At 43.2% G+C, this 17,371-nt stretch overlaps 1 long non-coding RNA gene across 1 annotated transcript in view; it reads right to left on the bottom strand.

The window, feature by feature from the left end:
• LOC129646237 (uncharacterized) overlaps window positions 1-16,714 on the bottom strand; it is a 157,925-nt gene extending 141,211 nt beyond the window's left edge. The window contains exon 1 of the long non-coding RNA XR_008711785.1: window positions 16,597-16,714. This is a non-coding gene — a long non-coding RNA (uncharacterized LOC129646237). The remainder of the gene's footprint in view (window positions 1-16,596) is intronic.
• Between the last annotated feature and the right edge of the window lie 657 nt (window positions 16,715-17,371).

The following is a 17,371-nucleotide window of genomic DNA, read 5'->3' as shown; positions in this document are numbered from 1 at the left end:
GGCTTGGAGAATTTTGAGCATTACTTTACTAGCATGTGAGATGAGTGCAGTTGTGCGGTAGTTTGAGCATTCTTTGGCATTGCCTTTCTTTGGGATTGGAATGAAAACTGACCTTTACCAGTCCTTGTGGCCACTGCTGAGTTTTCCAGATTTGCTGGCATATTGAGTGCAGCACTTTCACAGCCCCATTACTTCATGGCAAATAGATGGGAAGACAATGCAAACAGTGACAGACTTTATTTTCTTGGGTTCCAAAAATCCCTGCAGATGGTGACTGAAGCCATGAAATTAAAAGATGCTTGCTCCTTGGAAGAAAAGCTATGACTAACCTAGACAACATATTAAAAAGCAGAGACATTACTATGCCAACAAAGGTCTGTATAGTCAAAGCTATGGTTTTTCCAGTAATCATGTACAGACATGAGAGTTGGACCATTAAGAAGGCTGAGCGCTGAAGGACTGATGCTTTCAAACTGTTGTGCTAGAGAAGACTCTTAAGAGTCTCTTGGGACTGCAAGGAGATCAAACCAGTCAATCCTAAAGGAAATCAATCGTGAATATTCATTGGAAGGACTGATGCTGAAGCTGAAGTTCTAATACTTTGGCCACCTGATAGGAAGAGCCAACTCATTAGAAAAGACTCTGAAGCTGGGAAAGATTGAAGGCAGGAGGAGAAGGGGATGGCAGAAGATGAGATGGTTGTATGGCATTACCGACTCAATGGACATGAATTTGAGCAAGCTCTGGGAGATGGTGAAGGACAGGGAAGCCTGGTGTGCTGCAGTCCATGGGGTCACAAAGAGTCAGACATGACTGAGTGACAGAAAAACAACTGACATCTACAGACTCTTTTATACTCAAAGCTGTGATGGTGAGGCCAGCATCCAATAGAAAGTGATGAGACTTGGTACTGCAGGCCTCAGACTGCACGTTGTTCAACAGAAATAAAATGACGACTGTGATTCTGCCAAGGCTGGTTGGCCAGGCCCAGAAGGGACTTCCTGAAGAAGCTGAAGAGGTCTTCTGTGTTTAGAATGACTTAAGAAACTCCACATTTAGAAATTAAATCTAAGAGTCCAAAGGGACTTCCAGTTAACACACTCTAAAAGAACAGTATCTAGCCCTGGAATTCTGACCATGAGAAGTTAGTCCATTTTTTTCTGAACGCTTATAGCTTCCCCTCATTATCCCATACTTTTACCATTAAAGGGGCCTGGTGCTTATCTTTAAAGCTGGGATTCAGGAAATTTGAGGACACTGCATCTCTCTATAGCTATCCGCTGGAAAAAAAGAATAGCAGGGTAAAAGATGGATGGTGGTTACTTTTACAAGTAAATGAAAAACCTGCATGATTGGGCTGAACCAAAGAGGAAAAGAAAGACCTGTCAAGCCCACTGGCAGGAATGACTATCCTCTTTGAAGCTTTTCAAGACCACTGCTTCCTGAGAGCAACAGACCTTTCCAATCAATGCCTTCTCTTGCCCTAGTGGATGTGGCAATTCCGTGCTCTCTCAGGTCAGTCTTAAGCTGTGCTGGAGGAAAGATGAAGGACGGACACTCTTTGTGCAAACGAACTGCTCCTCTGACCACAGAACCCTCAGCCCTGCCCCCTGCAGAGCTGCAGTCAACATTGTAAGAGATCACATTCTATGAAGACAGAGATTTCAATCTGAAGAGTTCAGGATAAGACATGGTTGGAAGAGGTGTGGTTCCACATGTATGCCACAAATTTGGGATTAGGAAATTTAGAACGACAAGAAAATAATCGTTTGCACTTTCCTTCAGACTCTGAATAAGACTTGCATTTGTAGTCATCAAGGAAGCACAGTGTAATCAGAGAGTCATTGGAAGCCAGTATCCGAGGGTACAAGGTAGATGACACCATACCATGAGTAATAACATAACCATCATTGAAATAAATGCTGTTAGGGTCCTATAATTAGGTACACTGTTTCAATGCAAAAAGTTCTGAAGAGTCATGTCATTTTGAGTAACAACAACATTGCTACTTTTTGCTTGCATGGGAGACACAAAATTAGCCAGGAACAATGCAATTAATAATAAAGAACATGAAGAGATGCCTGGGCACTGATTAGACACTACACAAATACATAAGCACCTCTTCTATAACCATTATTCTAAATCTTCATCAATAAATCACTTTACTTCACATACACCCATGGATTTTGTAATCCACTTGTAATCAAACTGCATAGAGAGATAGGAGTCTTACAAAAATGTACTTTCTCAAGTCTCCACACACCCCCCAAAAAGCCAGAAGCTTGCTCTTCAACATCAGTTCTTCATTTCTATCATAGAAATAAAGCTTTAGTTGACCACATGATCACATAAAGACAGTATTTCCCAACCCCTCTCGTTATGAAGAATGGCCATTTGACACTTTTTCTCTAAAGAAGAAAAGTGCAGGCCCTCCTTGGACCCTTTCCCTGCCCCCGCTGGCTGGGATATGATGGCAACTGAAGCATTCCGGGAACCCAGAAATGGAATCCTGGCGTTAGGATGCAGAGTCACGCTGCCAGCACTGGCCCACCTATCTTGAGACAAGAATGGGAAACAGAAATAAATGCCTGTTTTATTTAAGCCAGTATATTTTGAGGTCTCCTTGAGATAGCAATGTACTGAGTGACTAAGCACAGCACTTGTTAAAAGACATGAATGCAAGGACTGTCGGCACACAGATTTTAACCAGTCTTATTAAGGTATGTGAGTGAGTGAGTGAGTGAGTGAGTGAGAGTCGCTCAGATGTGCCCGACTCTTTGTGACCCCATGGGCTATAGCCTCCCATGCTCCTCTATCCATGGAATCCTCCAGGCAAGAGTACTGAACTAAGTTGCTGTGCCCTCCTCTAAGGGATCTTCCTGACCCAGGGATCAAATATAGGTTTCCTGTATCGCAGGCAGATTCTTTATCATCTGAACCACCAGGGAAGCCTTTAACTTACAAAAAATTGCGCCTATTTAACATGCTCAATTTCATGGGTTTTGACTGATGTATACAGCTATGAAACTACCATGCAATAAAGATATAGGACTTTTCATCACCCCAAAAGCTTTCCTCAGGCTCTTTTGCAGACCATCCTTCCTCTGCCCCCAGTATCAAGCAATGGTGATTGACTTTTTGTCACTATAGATTAGCTTGCATTTTCTAAACTTTTAAGTAAGAATCAAAATATGTATTTTTTATGTCAGTCTTCCTTCACCTAGCATAACGCATTTGCGATTTATCCATGTAGCATTATTTCATTCTTTTTTATTGATGACTAGTATTCCATGTGTAGATAGCACATTTTGTTTCTCCATTTACCTACTGAGGACTTTGGGGTTGGCTCTAGTTTGATGCTATTGTAAATGAAGGCCCAAACTGTGAAACAGTCTATGTAGAGTTTGAATGTGCTGTGCTCAGTCACTCAGTCATGTCCAAGTCTTTGCGACTGCATGGACTCTAACCTGATAGGCTCCTCTGTTCATGGGATTCTCCAGGCAAGAATACTGGAGTGGGTTGCCATTTCCTTCTCCAAGAGTTTGAATGAAAGAGAAGAATTCCTTAAGACAGAGTTGTATAGAAAGGCCAATATAGTAGAAGAAAACTGGTTAAATATGGTGTCTGATCACAAGAAAAAAAAGTATTTCAGAATGGTAGGACTTGACAGCTCTGACAAATGCTGCTGTGAAGCAAAGTAGTATGTGGGCTTCAAAGTGTCGTTAGATTTGCTCGCGTGGATGTGACTGACAAGGGAGGGCTGACGGACTAGGTCTTCATGAGTACTGCTGAGTGAAGCAGGGAGGAAAGGAGGTGGGGGCTGAAGACTGGCACATTTGAATAAGTGTCTTCAGAGCAATGCAGTCTCCGGAAATGAGCCTAGAACGCGATCACGGAAGTGAGCAGCTAGGTCAGAGTGGAAGCGAAAGCCACCACCAACGTGGAGGTCAAGGAGCTGAGGGATGGGGTCTCTGCTGTAAAGTTTGCCCGCAGTGAATTTGGAAAGGCAAAAGCAAGACTTAGGCTGAAAAGGAATACTGGAGACAAGCATTCTTCTTGGAAAAAGTCAGACTCCCTGGCAAGATAAACTGGGTATGGGAGGGGAAAATTCTAGAAGGAGGTGGTCCATGAACACATGAAGGCAGCCTGTCTGATCACTGCAGCAGGTCTTTGGGTTCCACCTCAAATCCAAAATCTGTGCAAATCCATGAAGGAGGGGAGGGGCAGGGTGGATATCTGGTTTTTACAGAAGCTCCTAATTGGTCAGAAAGCTAGTCTCATGGCATTAATGTCTTAACAAAAGAATATTAGAGAAAATCAATGTTTCTGCTATTTCTAACACAACTTGTTCACATAGCCTAAGTACCAATCCTATGAGATACAACCACCATTATTTTATATTTATTGCTATACTTAATCTTTTAAGAGAATAGGATTAACTTTCAGATTAAACACCATGTAAATGTTGCACTGTACTTTAATTAAAATGAATAAGCTAATTAAACCAGAAAAAAAGTTCAAGTAAACCCTTGGGAGTATAGCATTAAAGGATATACCCTTTGTTAATGCTTTGTGATGTGAGTAAAGATTATAGCACATTAGAGATAAATATTAGTTGGCTTTTTGTTATCTTGAAGGTTCCTGGATCATATATCACACTATTAATGACAAGCTTATATTAATTATGTGTGCAGACCAAAGCAATATTTGACATTTATATGATATAACATGACTAAATTCTGGACAGCGTTGTTAGTATAGATTTGAACTCTCCTTTTCAATTCAGATTTCTGAGAATTCTTGTGTTTAGTTAATGCCAATGGAAATGAGCTTTTTTAAAAGGAAAAACCAACAACTTTGTCAAAGTAAAGGCGGAAATGCATTCACTCCGTCCTGCTTGTTACATTAGGATCCTAACTGTGTGAGGGTTCCACTGGAGCTATTACTACCAAGTAAAGGGAGGTGCCTGGTAGCTCTCAATGAGCATTCAGTCCACAGCTCATTGCCACTGAAGTCAGGCCATGGTCTGCTGCGTAAATGTGCACTGCGGGGCTCTTTAACGCACAGATTATGATACAGCAGGCCACTGCTGCTCTTCTCTGCAGAAACATGTTCCTGAGAGATTTAAATACGTATATATTGCTCAAACTCAGTATAATTTCTGGGATTGTTCTTATCAGTAAAATCACATAACTTTAATGGGGACTTCCTCAACTTGCAAATGAGTGATTTTTCTACTAAACTATGAATAAAACAGTCCAGTGAGATTAACTGTATCCAAACACATGTCACAATTTGTCCTTAATGTGACTTAAGACACTTTGTGTTCCCTTACTTAGTGTGTATTCTTAATAATTCCTACAATAGTCTCTGAATCTCAGTTGATTCTGAGATCATGGATGGACAAATGAATGGATACATAGACAGATAGATAGGAGTGGAGGTGACAGTGGGGCCAATCACTGTCTGGTGGTCTTGGAGTCCTTTTCTCTATGTAGGACCATCCTTCATCTACAGAGCGCTGGCAGAGTACCCTGCAGAGTCCTCCTTCAAAGAACCAGTTGTATAAGTTAGACAGAAGCCACATACCAGGAAGTGGCAGGAAATCTATCCAAATGCCTCCCAGTCACTTCTCAGTAGTGTCAGTTACCCATCCTTACCATTGTCAGCCTCTACAACACCCACTCTTACAACGGCTGTCCAAACAGTCTGCGTACCTAGTATTAATCTCAGCCAATATACCATTCACTGTTGAACATACTTTTAACCTGTTTACTTAATAAACCTTCTGTGTCATTTCAAACTTGCAAACACAGGAGAGAAACATTTAAAAAAGCCCTTCCCACCCACTCCCAACAATTTTACTAAACCACAGGGATGCCTTACAACTCAAATTGCATTCTGCATCCTGCAAATCATTGAAAACCTGTGGGCCTTTCATCAGCCACACCAAAAACAGAACTGGGCTAATTTTGCTTTCACTGCTTGCAGATTTGACTACATATTATTTTATTGTTAACATTAATATATTGCCGTTTTATAGCCTCTATTTTCTGAGGAGTTGAAAGAATTTAATCTTCCCCCTTCAAGATCACTTTTCATTTTCCAGAGAATTGAAGAAAAATAGAAGATAAGGAGAAGAAGAAAAATTACAATTTAAAAAATGTAGGGGGAAAGGAAGTGAAGGGGAAGTAATATTTGGAACAAGCCCTTTCTACCAAGTGTCAATGGATTCCCATATTATGAGAAAAGTGTCTAAACCTATTTTTTACATGTACAATTTAGGTACTAAGAAATAATTCTTCACCTTAATATAGTTATTTCTTTCAAAGCAATATTATATAGTAATAATAATAATAACTAACCTATATTGAATGCTTACTATGTCGAAGGCATTGCTCTAAGTATTTGACATGTAATTCATTCTTCACAACAACTCTATGAGGTTGGTACTGTTTTATTGTCCTCATTTATAGATGATGAAAGTGAGGCACCGAGAGGTTGAGTAACTTCCCCTCGGTCGCAGACCACTAGGAAACAGGGGAGGTGGGCTTGCCCTTCCATTACCACTGTACCACTGAGGTGGACAGGAGTGTTCTTTTCTTACAGGTAAGGCCCAGAGGCCATGTGATTAGCCCAAGGCTACATATAAAAGCAGATCTAGTTACAGAAGACTCACAACTGCGACCAGATCTCTTCACCAAAATTGTCAGTTCCCCAGAATGTCCTATTTGCAATCATCTTCTTTTACAGAATATAAGCTAGAAGTGGCTTCTGTTTCTCTGAGATGGCTAAGGCGTTGAGAAGGACTACCAAGGAAACTGGTAGTGAACAGCACTTGAACAACACATGGCCGAATCTCCCCACTGTCACTGACTCTAGAAAAGACTGCCTGGAAGACGGAACCACGGCAGGCTGATGAAACCTGCTGAGCCAGTAACTTCATGGCCCCTACCTGGACCTCCTACCTTCACCAAGAAACCCCTGTTCTTGTGAAAGCTCAGACCAAGCTGGTGCAGAGAAAGCCCCACTGAGCCCCTATGTTCCAATGAACTATGAGACTATGGACAAGTCATTTCATATGAGTGTTAGGTACATTATTATTAAAAATAAAAATAAAGGCATTGGTTGGGTAAGCTCATCTCTTAACACTTCTTATTATCTTAAATTTGCAATTCTAAAAATGATACCTCACATTGCAAGTAAAAGCTAAAAGACCTGCTTGCTGCTGCTGCTGCTGCTGCTAAGTAACTTCAGTCGTGTCCGACTCTGTGCAACCCCATAGACGGCAGCCCAACAGGCTCCGCCGTCCCTGGGATTCTCCCAGGCAAGAACACTGGAGTGGGTTGCCATTTCCTTCTCCAATGCATGAAAGTGAAAAGTGAAAGTGAAGTTGCTCAGTCATGTCCGACTCTTTGCGACCCCATGGACTGCAGCCCACCAGGCTCCTCTGTCCATGGGATTCTCCAGGTAAGAGTACTGGAGTGGGGTGCCATCGCCTTGTCAAAAGACCTGCTTAGGACCACAGAAAACTCCAGGAACAAATTTGCTAAATTTCCAGATACTTTCTAGACAAAATCATGAATGACTGTAATAATTAGCTACTTGGTACTTATACATTTTTTAAAAGAAATTTGTGTAAATGAAAATTCTTCCTAGTTAGCTGTAAATTGCTTTAAAAAAATGTTGTGTACTAAAATGTGATACTGTCCTGGATTTTTTGACCATGCTAATGGTTCTGTAGGTAAGGTTAATGAGACAATTAGTTTTCTATCATAATTCCACCCAGCATAAAGATTGTTGCCTTTTATTGTTCTAATTCAAAAATAATTAATGTTCTAATATTCATATAAAGTAGCTCAAATTTGGAATGGCTAGAATTAATGCAGTTATCACAGTCAATAAAAGGGTTAGGATCCCATAATAATAAAATATAAAATAAAAAAGCACCAGTAATTATTCAAAACTTTAAATGTGTGTGTGTAAGAGAGAGGCAGAGATAGAGACAGAGGCAGAATGAGAATAAATATGGCAGCGTTTCCAGAAAGACAGTAGTTTGTAGCACATGAAATGTTTACAAAATCCTTGCTGATTTATGAGTCAGTCATTTTTGCTTCTGCCAGAAATGTGTTCAGCATCCTGCATTTGGTCAAACTGGATTGCCCAGTGTTAACATACTGACTTTATCTGGTTCATCATTGCTGGCTCCTTTCTAAGAAAGAAGGCTGTGTTAAGAAGGAACATACAAGAAAACTCTGCTCACTCACCCAAACTGTCCCACAATAAAATTTCTTGAAAATGTACATTGAATGTCATTTTGAAGCTAATAAATTTGCAGTGGACTAAAGAAAAAGTCATTCCACAAGGTGAGTGAGAGCTGGTTTCCCGTTGCTCACCTCTACTCAGTTTGCCAATCCCTAGAAAATACAAATACTCCTAGAGATGCAGGCTATCAGGTGACCAGAACATGGCTCTTTGTAGCTGTTGGACTTAGATGAGACACTGTTCTCAACTCACTGGGCTAAAAAGGCCACTTCTCATGTGACCCAGGGGAATTCACAAAGCCCTGCCACTAACTAAACAAGCATAATGACTGGATGAAAGAAAATAAGTAGATCAATGTAAGGTCATCATCACTTCCAGGAAATAAACACAACGTACCACTTGCTCATCTTTATGTGTAAAAAGAAGCCTATTTTTTTATTTCACCTCCACTTAAATTTCAGTAATAATAAGTGAGATGAGAGACTCCAATATGTCACCCATGTTTAAAGAGTCAAATTGCTAGTTGGAGAAACAACACGATAATTTATTCTAATAAAGTTAGACCAGATACTGTTCCTTTCACTAAAGTCACCAAAAGACTAAGCAAAGGGCTGCACGGGCCTACACATTAAAGATTTTGAGGGAATGACCATGGCTCTTTACAACCCACCAGAATCATGGAAGTGTTCTGAGTTTGATCTTAAGTTCTTAGAAAATAGAACATTCATAAAATAGCGTAGCTCAACAAAGTAAGCCCAGGAGCAGCAAAATTGGAAGCTACTCAGTAAATACTGCTGGGCTCTGAAAGAACGGCGCCAAGCTGTGGGCCTCACAGCTTGTCTCCTACTCCAAACAGCAAGCCCTTTTAAAGCTATATGTCTACTTCCATCCATTTATCCATCAGCAATAAAACTGCTTTGATGGGATTGATTTAATACTAGGGAGAGTCCTGAATTTGATGAATGCATGACAGCTGCTTATTTTGGCCTCCTTTGCAAAGCTATAGCTAGCGTTATTTGGCTCTTTTGCATAGCCGTAGCTAGCTCTAGGTGGAAATTCTATTTTTTCCCTTTGTTTCGTTTATCAGAACATTCTCAGAGTAACTGTTACAGAGAGCAGAAAAGAAATAACTCCTGGAACCCTTTAGCTACAGGTCAGTACAGTGCTGGCAATGGGCATGCTGGCTGAACTCAGTGCTTTGAGCAGTCTCTGCAGAATGATAACTAACATCCCCACCTTAGTACCAAAGTCATCATCCACAGACAGACCCTCCACGGCTCTCTTCAGCTCTTTCAAGTCATCATAGACCTCCTGCCCTGTTTCTTCCAGAAACCATGCCTACCATTTCCCGATGATCCTCTCAGGGAAGTTTTTAGGTTCCTCAAGATGGCAAAGGTCTCCCAACCATCCCTACTTGACTTTTTTCCCCAACCGCTTCCTTGGAATGTTCTCCAATCATAAACATCCAGACTGTTATTTTTCTTGTGTGTCTTTGCAGCAAGTCCAGAACTCTCTTAGTGGCTTTATGTAACTTTATGGAATTAGACATATTCTTTAGATCAAATGGCAGAAAATAAACATGTGTATTGCAGAATACACTCCACTTACAGTAGAGAGGTGGAGAGCTGTTTGCTGACTGCATGGACAGGGTGGTGGACCAGCTGAGGGTACAGTACCTGCTGCCCTGCTGGTTTTCAGTGACTGAAGTACACAATAACACAGAGAAAATATGTATTTTACACAGAGAGTCTACTATAATAGACTCCCATGTATACATATTGACACATTTATATTTACTACACATTTTCATGCAGTTCTACCAATTTTAGGAAAATATTTCAGAAACATATAGTATAATACCAAATCAGGGTGGGTAAAACATGATATGTTTGTGTTCCCTGGCAAATGCTTCAGATTTTTGAGAAAAACAGTTTAACTCTTCAGCTCCACTTCATAAATCTTCACTTCAAATATAAGGGCAATATCAGAGGTTAGTTTTTGCAGCATCAAAGCTTCTACTCCACCTGAGTTATTTAACTGAAAGCCTCTGACAGACAGCTCTCCACTACAGCTGTGGCTGACACAGGGAGAGGATGTGCCACGGACAACACAGGCTTGGCAAGACAAGGCAGGATGGAAGAGCCATACTAGAAGAAGCTGGCTGGGAGAACTCTAGAGCAAGGGAAGGAGGGCAGCGGCTTCAGCCCTCATGGTGAGGGCACTGAAGCTACGAGGGTATCTGAGAAGACCTGAGGGGCAAACAGCAACCTGAGAAGCAGGAGGCAATTAAGTATTTAGGCTCCAAGGCTGTGGTCTTGGCTCTAAGAGAGTTGTCTGTATAGTTCAGCAGAGGAAGCCAGTATTCAGAGGGGAAGGGACCAGACAGGTGTCAGTCAAGCATGCTTTGGTTTAGGGAGGAGCATTCAGGAAGCTCCTGATACTGAGAGTAGAAACCCTGTCCTTGGAGCTACTGAGAAGAGCAAAGGAGATAAGCTTGGGCCCAGGGGAGCCACACAGGCATCGAGGGCTTCAGTGACAGATCACTCGTGATCCTGGAAGAGAACAATTAACTGCCCACATGAAAGAGAAAGAAAGAGTTTCACGAAGAAACTCTTCGTGAAAGAGAAAGAAAGAGTTTCATGGTTTTCAATGGCTGCTGCTGCTAAGTTGCTTCAGTCATGTCCGACTCTGTGAGACCCCATAGACGGCAGCCCACCAGGCTCCCCCGTCCCTGGGATTCTCCAGGCAAGAACACTGGAGTGGATTGCCGTTTCCTTCTCCAATGCATGAAAGTGAAAAGTGAAAGTGAAGTCGCTTGGTTGTGTCTGACTCTTAGTGAGCCCATGGACTGCAGCCCACCAGGCTCCTCCATCCATGGGATTTTCCAGGCAAGAGTACTGGAGTGGGGTGCCATTGTCTTCTCCAGTTTTCAATGGAGGGGAAGGGTTAAAGAAAACCAACAAAGGACCTGAAGTGCTCTGAAACCGGAATAATGGAGCTGGAAGAGTTACCACTCCTGCACCTGAAGGAGCAAGGGGAAGGAGCCTGTGGGCATTCTGTCTCAGGGACTTTGACCTAGAGAGTGATCAGCTGGGGCCAGGGGAGAGAACCAGCAAACAGGCACTGCCAACACAGGTCCTGGCAGGGAGGGACCCAGGAATAAACACTGCACACTGTCTCGCTCTTCTCTTCACTGGCGGGAGGCAGTGGAGAGGCAGCGGGGAGCCCAGCTGACGCAGGACATACAAACAGTCCCTCAGAGCAAGAGTGGGATGGACAAGTGTGCAGAGTGAATGAGCCAGGGCAAACTAAGGATGTGGAGCACAGCGAGGACCCTGAGACAGAGGTCACACTTTGAACCCCCCAGGTCAGAATCCACAGAGTTCAACTTTCTTCTAAGCACACACAGAGGTGAGGAGGTAGAAGTGAAGTGAAGTGAAGTCGCTCAGTCGTGTCCAACTCTTTGCGACCTCATGGACTGTAGCCTACCGGACTCCTCCGTCCATGGGATTTTCCAGGCAAGAATACTGGAGTGGGTTGCCATTTCCTTCTCCAGAGGAACTTCCCGACCCAGGGATCAAACCTGGGTCTCCCACATTGTAGGCAGACACTTTACCGTCTGAGCCACAAGAGGAGGTAGAAGGGAGAGTCCTAACAATATACCTAATATTCTTTCTCTGTCTCTCTCTCTTTTTTTCAGTTTGACTCAGGTATTGGTGCTGGTCTGAACACCCAGGTGGAGGTTATCTGCATTTACCTATTGGAGCAGGGAGGTGGAGGCACGGAAATAAGACAGGGATGACAGGCTGACACAGCTCTAGGCACCCCACAAATCTCAAAACCATGTCAACTCTAACACCTATACTTGGTTCTCAGGATGCCTTCCAGCAGGTCAGATCAGCATTAACACAGTCTAAGCCCCACTTAGAAACCTGAGGAAATTTAGACAGCCCAATAAGTCTGCACCCACTCCCTCACCTGCAAGCACATTGACCACATGAATCACACACACAAAAGCTTTATTAGAAGAAAATCAGCTACCGTTAGAAGGAAGTTCTGTTCCAAGTGAAGGAGCCCAGGAAGCCTCCTTCACCCGCAGATACCACAAACCTAGACCCGCAGATGCCACAAACCCCTTGGTCTGGGCTAGAGCTGCCCTCGTGTGGCGGGGTCACTGACCCCAGCGGGTGTCTCCTGCCTGGACTGTGTTTCCCCCCATACCCTTCCTTGTCACTGTTCATTCTGGAGAACACTCAAACAGCCACTGCTGACCAAGACCAAGGCCACTGCTACTTCCCAGGCCACTGGGCAGCTCCCTCAGAACCTCCTTTCCCCAATCTTAAAGTTTCTTTTAAAGCTCCCAATCCAGAGGGTTCCCTTACAGCTTCCCATGTTGCAGCATTTGCTTGCTGACTTAATTATATTTATTGAGCTTCTGAGCTATAGCGCAAGGTCAAAACACAGTAAGGTATTCAAGCCAACCGCTCTCCTAGCACAATCAGCAGGGACCAGCATGAAGTCCAGGCACCTCCACTCTCTCCTGCCTTCCTTCTCCACCAAGCACGCGCTCAGAGGCTGTAAAGATTCTTTCTCTTCTTTTTTGTCTGATATTTCAGACCTGGTGCTAACTATCCATTTCATCCTTTCCCGCACTAATTCTACCCACTGGGATTCTTCAGTAAACACAGGTTTTATGGATGCTTTACAAAGATGTTGAGAGAGAATAAAATGGCATAGCCTTCAACATCTCTGTGTATTTTACCCAGAGTCTCATCTCATCCAGATGCTACACAGCTTGATAAGCTCATAATTAGTTTGACCCAGAGAATCTAAGACTTTCAAAAGGCCTTTCAGGAAGAGCAATACAAATAATCACCTTATAATAAAAAGCCACCATTTATTGAAACTAACTAGGTCTCATACATTAAACTGTGTGATTTTCATATTTATACTTTAATCCCTATATATGTATGTAAAGGATATATTTATCCCTTAATACAGCCACCCAATGTATTATGTATTGTTACCTTCATTTTAGAAATTAGTTTAGTATGTTTGGGTAATATCCACAGGATTAACACCTAGGAGGTTGCAAACACAGGATTTGAATTCAGGTATTCTGGACAGGCTAATCTGAGTGCTCACAATGCCTGCTAAGCCATTATGAGCCCCTGCTGGAAGTGGGGGCTAAATCACCTCATTATGTAGACATTTAGGGATATGTTCATTTAAAATAACAACAAGGCCAAAACATGGAATTCATAGTACCATGAATATGAGAATAAACAAGATATGTGGGCCTTAGTTTTCACCTCCCTCACATCTGTGTATCCTTTGAAGCATTTCTTAGATGGATTATTTTCCTGGCATACTATATAATTTAGATGTTTATATTCATACTATTTCTGGAAATGCTTAAGGTATAGGTCAATTACTCTTTCTCACAGCTTTATTAATACACTCAATTATTGTAGAAATTATTAATCCAGTATTTGTGTTTAAGGCTGGCAAACTCCTTTCCCTAAAGCGCTGTTTCCAATTTCTGATCTTAAGCACATTCAGTCAGAGCTTATGATCACCATCCATACAGGCCCACCCCAGACGTGAGGACACATTTCCCTGGCTTTCCTGACATTCTGCTCTGATGTGTATTCTTTACCTTCTAAGATCCACAGACATTAGCAGCTGGCCTTGACCAACTCAATTATAGGAGGACCTCTGTCCTGAAAGACTTTTCCTAAATGTCTACGACTCAATCCCTTTACTGCCCAATAGAACACCGTTCCTGCCCCATGGGCGCCTTTCCTCTCCAAACAATCCGGACCACACCATTCACATTATCAATCATCATTCCATTACTATTATTTACTGTTATGTAACACACCATTCGGAGAAGACAATGGCACCCCACTCCAGTACTCTTGCCTGGAAAATCCCATGGATGGAGGAGCCTGGTGGGCTGCAGTCCATGGGGTTGCTAAGAGTCGGACACGACTGAGCGACTTCACTTTCACTTTTCACTTTTATGCATTGGAGAAGGAAATGGCAACCCACTCCAGTGTTCTTGCCTGGAGAATCCCAGGGACAGGGGAGCCTGGTGGGCTGCTGTCTGTGGGATCGCACAGAGTCGGACATGACTGAAGCGACTTAGCAGCAGCAGCAGCAGCAACACACCATTATTAAAAAGCAGAAATAATACTTTGCCAACAAAGGTCCGTCTAGTCAAGGCTATGATTTTTCCAGTGGTCATGTATGGATGTGAAGTTGGACTGTGAAGAAAGCTGAGCGCCAAAGAATTGATGCTTTTGAACTGTGGTATTAGAGAAGAATCTTGAGAATCCCTTGGACTGCAAGGAGGTCCAACCAGTCCATCCTAAAGGAGACCAGTCCTGGGTGTTCATTGGAAAGACTGATGCTGAGGCTGAAACTCCAATACTTTGGCCACCTCATGTGAAGAGTTGACTCATTGGAAAAGACCCTGATGCTGGGAGGGATTGGGGGCAGGAGGAGAAGGGGACGACAGAGGATAAGATGGCTGGCTGGCATCACCGACTCGATCGACATGAGTTTGGGTGAACTCCAGGAGTTGGTGATGGACAGAGAGGCCTGGCGCGATGTGATTCATGGGGTTGCAAAGAGTCGGACACGACTGAGCGACTGAACTGAACTGACCTGAACACACCATTTGCTTATTTCTTTGTACCCATTACCATTTTATTAGCTTTCCCTGAATTACACTAATGGGTAAAAAAAAAAAAGGAGATCAACCATACATGAGTATGGAGAAGACATAAAGAAGGTGGCAGGGGGTGTTGAAAAGAAGGTACTTGAGGAGTTAAAATAATGACTGTCAATTCAGGCAACCAAGTACCTTAGCTGCTGTCTCCAGAGTTTCTCTACTGTATGGCCGCAAAACCCATGTCTGTGCCCTGCCTCAGTTAAGCTTCCACCTCTGGAGACTCTGTAGAGCAGAACTGTGCGTGGAAGAGAGCAGGTGGTGATGAGTGCAAGAAGAAGCAACCAAGGGCAATGTCCTTTACCGTGAGGGCTGTGAACAGAGAAGTCAACAATTCCCTCGGGAAGACAGGCAAGGGGCAGTCTCCCTTCCCCACGCCAAGGCATGCTGAGTCTGGAGCTCACAAATTAAGTGCCACAGAGGCAGAGCAGATGATGTAAATAAATGAGGTGACCAAGAGAGTGACAATCAAGACAGCACTTACAAACCGTAGACCTCCTTCCTGAGCAGAAGGAACCAGCCACCTCTCAGCCTGCCCTGGTCAGTGCCATGCACGATTGTGGTCAGTGATGCAGGCTCCTCTGGTTTCCCAAGAGAATTCTTAAACCTACACTTTAATGTGAAGTATCTTAATTTTTAAATGGTATTGACAATTTCAATGTATTTTTAAACCACCTGTGCCCTTGCCAATGGACACACAAGTGTGACCTATGGACTGCTAGTGTGCAAGCCCTGCCTGAGGCCAGATGGCTAAGATTAGCTGCTTCTTTCCTTTCACTAGATTGTTCCTTTAAACTGATTGTTCCTTTAAACCCTCCCCACACACAGAGCCTCTACCCCTCCCCCTTGGCTTTTCCTCTATCTTCTCCTCTTCTGCTTTTGCTCACAGCATCCTAATTCCTTCATTCCAAACCCTCACTCCCTTCTCTGATGCTGTACACTTTTCAGAATTCCATTATTATGATTATATAAAACGACCCAAACCCATCATCAAATAAAACAATTTATGAAAAATAAAAATGAGCAAAATTTTTAAACCTTGCGTTAAAAGCCACCTAGTAGACTCCTCTGTCCCCTGAGGGAACGTAAGATGTATTAATATTTCAGAGGTTTATACTTGAATTTATCTTTTATTTCTATTTGGTATCACCTCATGCATAGGCTGTCTTTTCTGTTTAAGTTCCTGCAGTGAAGACCGCTGTCAGCTTCACCTGTTCAAACCACTCTAGTTCCCAAACGCCCCTCCTCCTCTCCACAGACATAAAACTGCTAACACTTCAGACCTCTCTCTTTGGAGCTCGTTGACAGTGGTGCCTGGAGCCCGCCTTGTCCTGGGGCTCTAACAGCCTGTGAGGAGCCATGCCCACCACAGCTGGACTTTCTCTAAAGGAATTTTCTAGATATTCATCCATCACCTCAGCAACTCTTGTTAACACAGGCATTTTCACCCCTTATTTCCTAGATTAGACCCAATTTCTGGTCATTTCACAAGACAGGTATCCAAAACGGGGCCAAATTGAGTCTAGAGAGAGTGGGCAATAACGTCTATACAGAGATCCACCAACAAATACAATGAAAACTGAAAGCATCCCCACCTGTTCACGGTGGCTGAAATCTCAGGCCAAGCTTTTCATTCCACCTCCAAGGTGCAAGAGACTGTGCCCCAGGAAAAGCTGAGCAAACTTCAATCCATATTAGGGAAACACCAAATGTTGGGCACCTTCCTAACAGCAAGGTTAGGTGGGAGGAGAGGGAGAGACCTGGAGCCATGAAGTAGGTCGGAGCCCCGGGGAGGCGGGGCCGGGCACCTGAGGTGGAGGCCTGCGGTTGCTGCGCTGCTTTGCCTGACTCTCTTTCCTACCCAGCTCCTACTTTGCTCCTCCTCCAACCTGCAGCAAAGTCAGAATTTTTGCCGGCCAAAATCAGAGAATTGGGGGAAATACTTTAACACTTCCTCCATCAAGACAAGCTTGGACTTCCTCCAATTAAGACAAGATTAAAATCCTTAACCCACCTCCTATCCTACAATTCCCTACCACCCCAGTATTTACAACGTTTGCACAAATAACTCAGGAGATAGATAAAATCTGCTGGAGTGTTATGCTGTTAATTCCTGAATCTGAAGGCTTGAGGCAAGTCCTTTCTCATTGAGGAATTTCACTTTCCTGGTCCAACAGAGATACAGCCCAGAGGGCAAACTCCCATGTTGGGTATAATTCTTTGGGTGAAATGTTTAGAAGAGTCCTGCCAACACAGAGCAGCAATTTCCATGCAAATTCGCGCCTGTGGGGGAAAAATGCAATTGGTCCAAGCACAGTACTGATGGGACACCCCTTCCCACTCCAGTGGGGTGTGGAAACACGACTTGAA

Source organism: Bubalus kerabau, chromosome 3 (genome assembly GCF_029407905.1).
Source record: "Bubalus kerabau isolate K-KA32 ecotype Philippines breed swamp buffalo chromosome 3, PCC_UOA_SB_1v2, whole genome shotgun sequence".
In the NCBI taxonomy this organism is placed as follows: Eukaryota; Metazoa; Chordata; class Mammalia; order Artiodactyla; family Bovidae; genus Bubalus; species Bubalus kerabau.
Note: the sequence above shows the minus strand (reverse complement) of the source record. Positions and strands in the feature narration are given on the sequence as shown.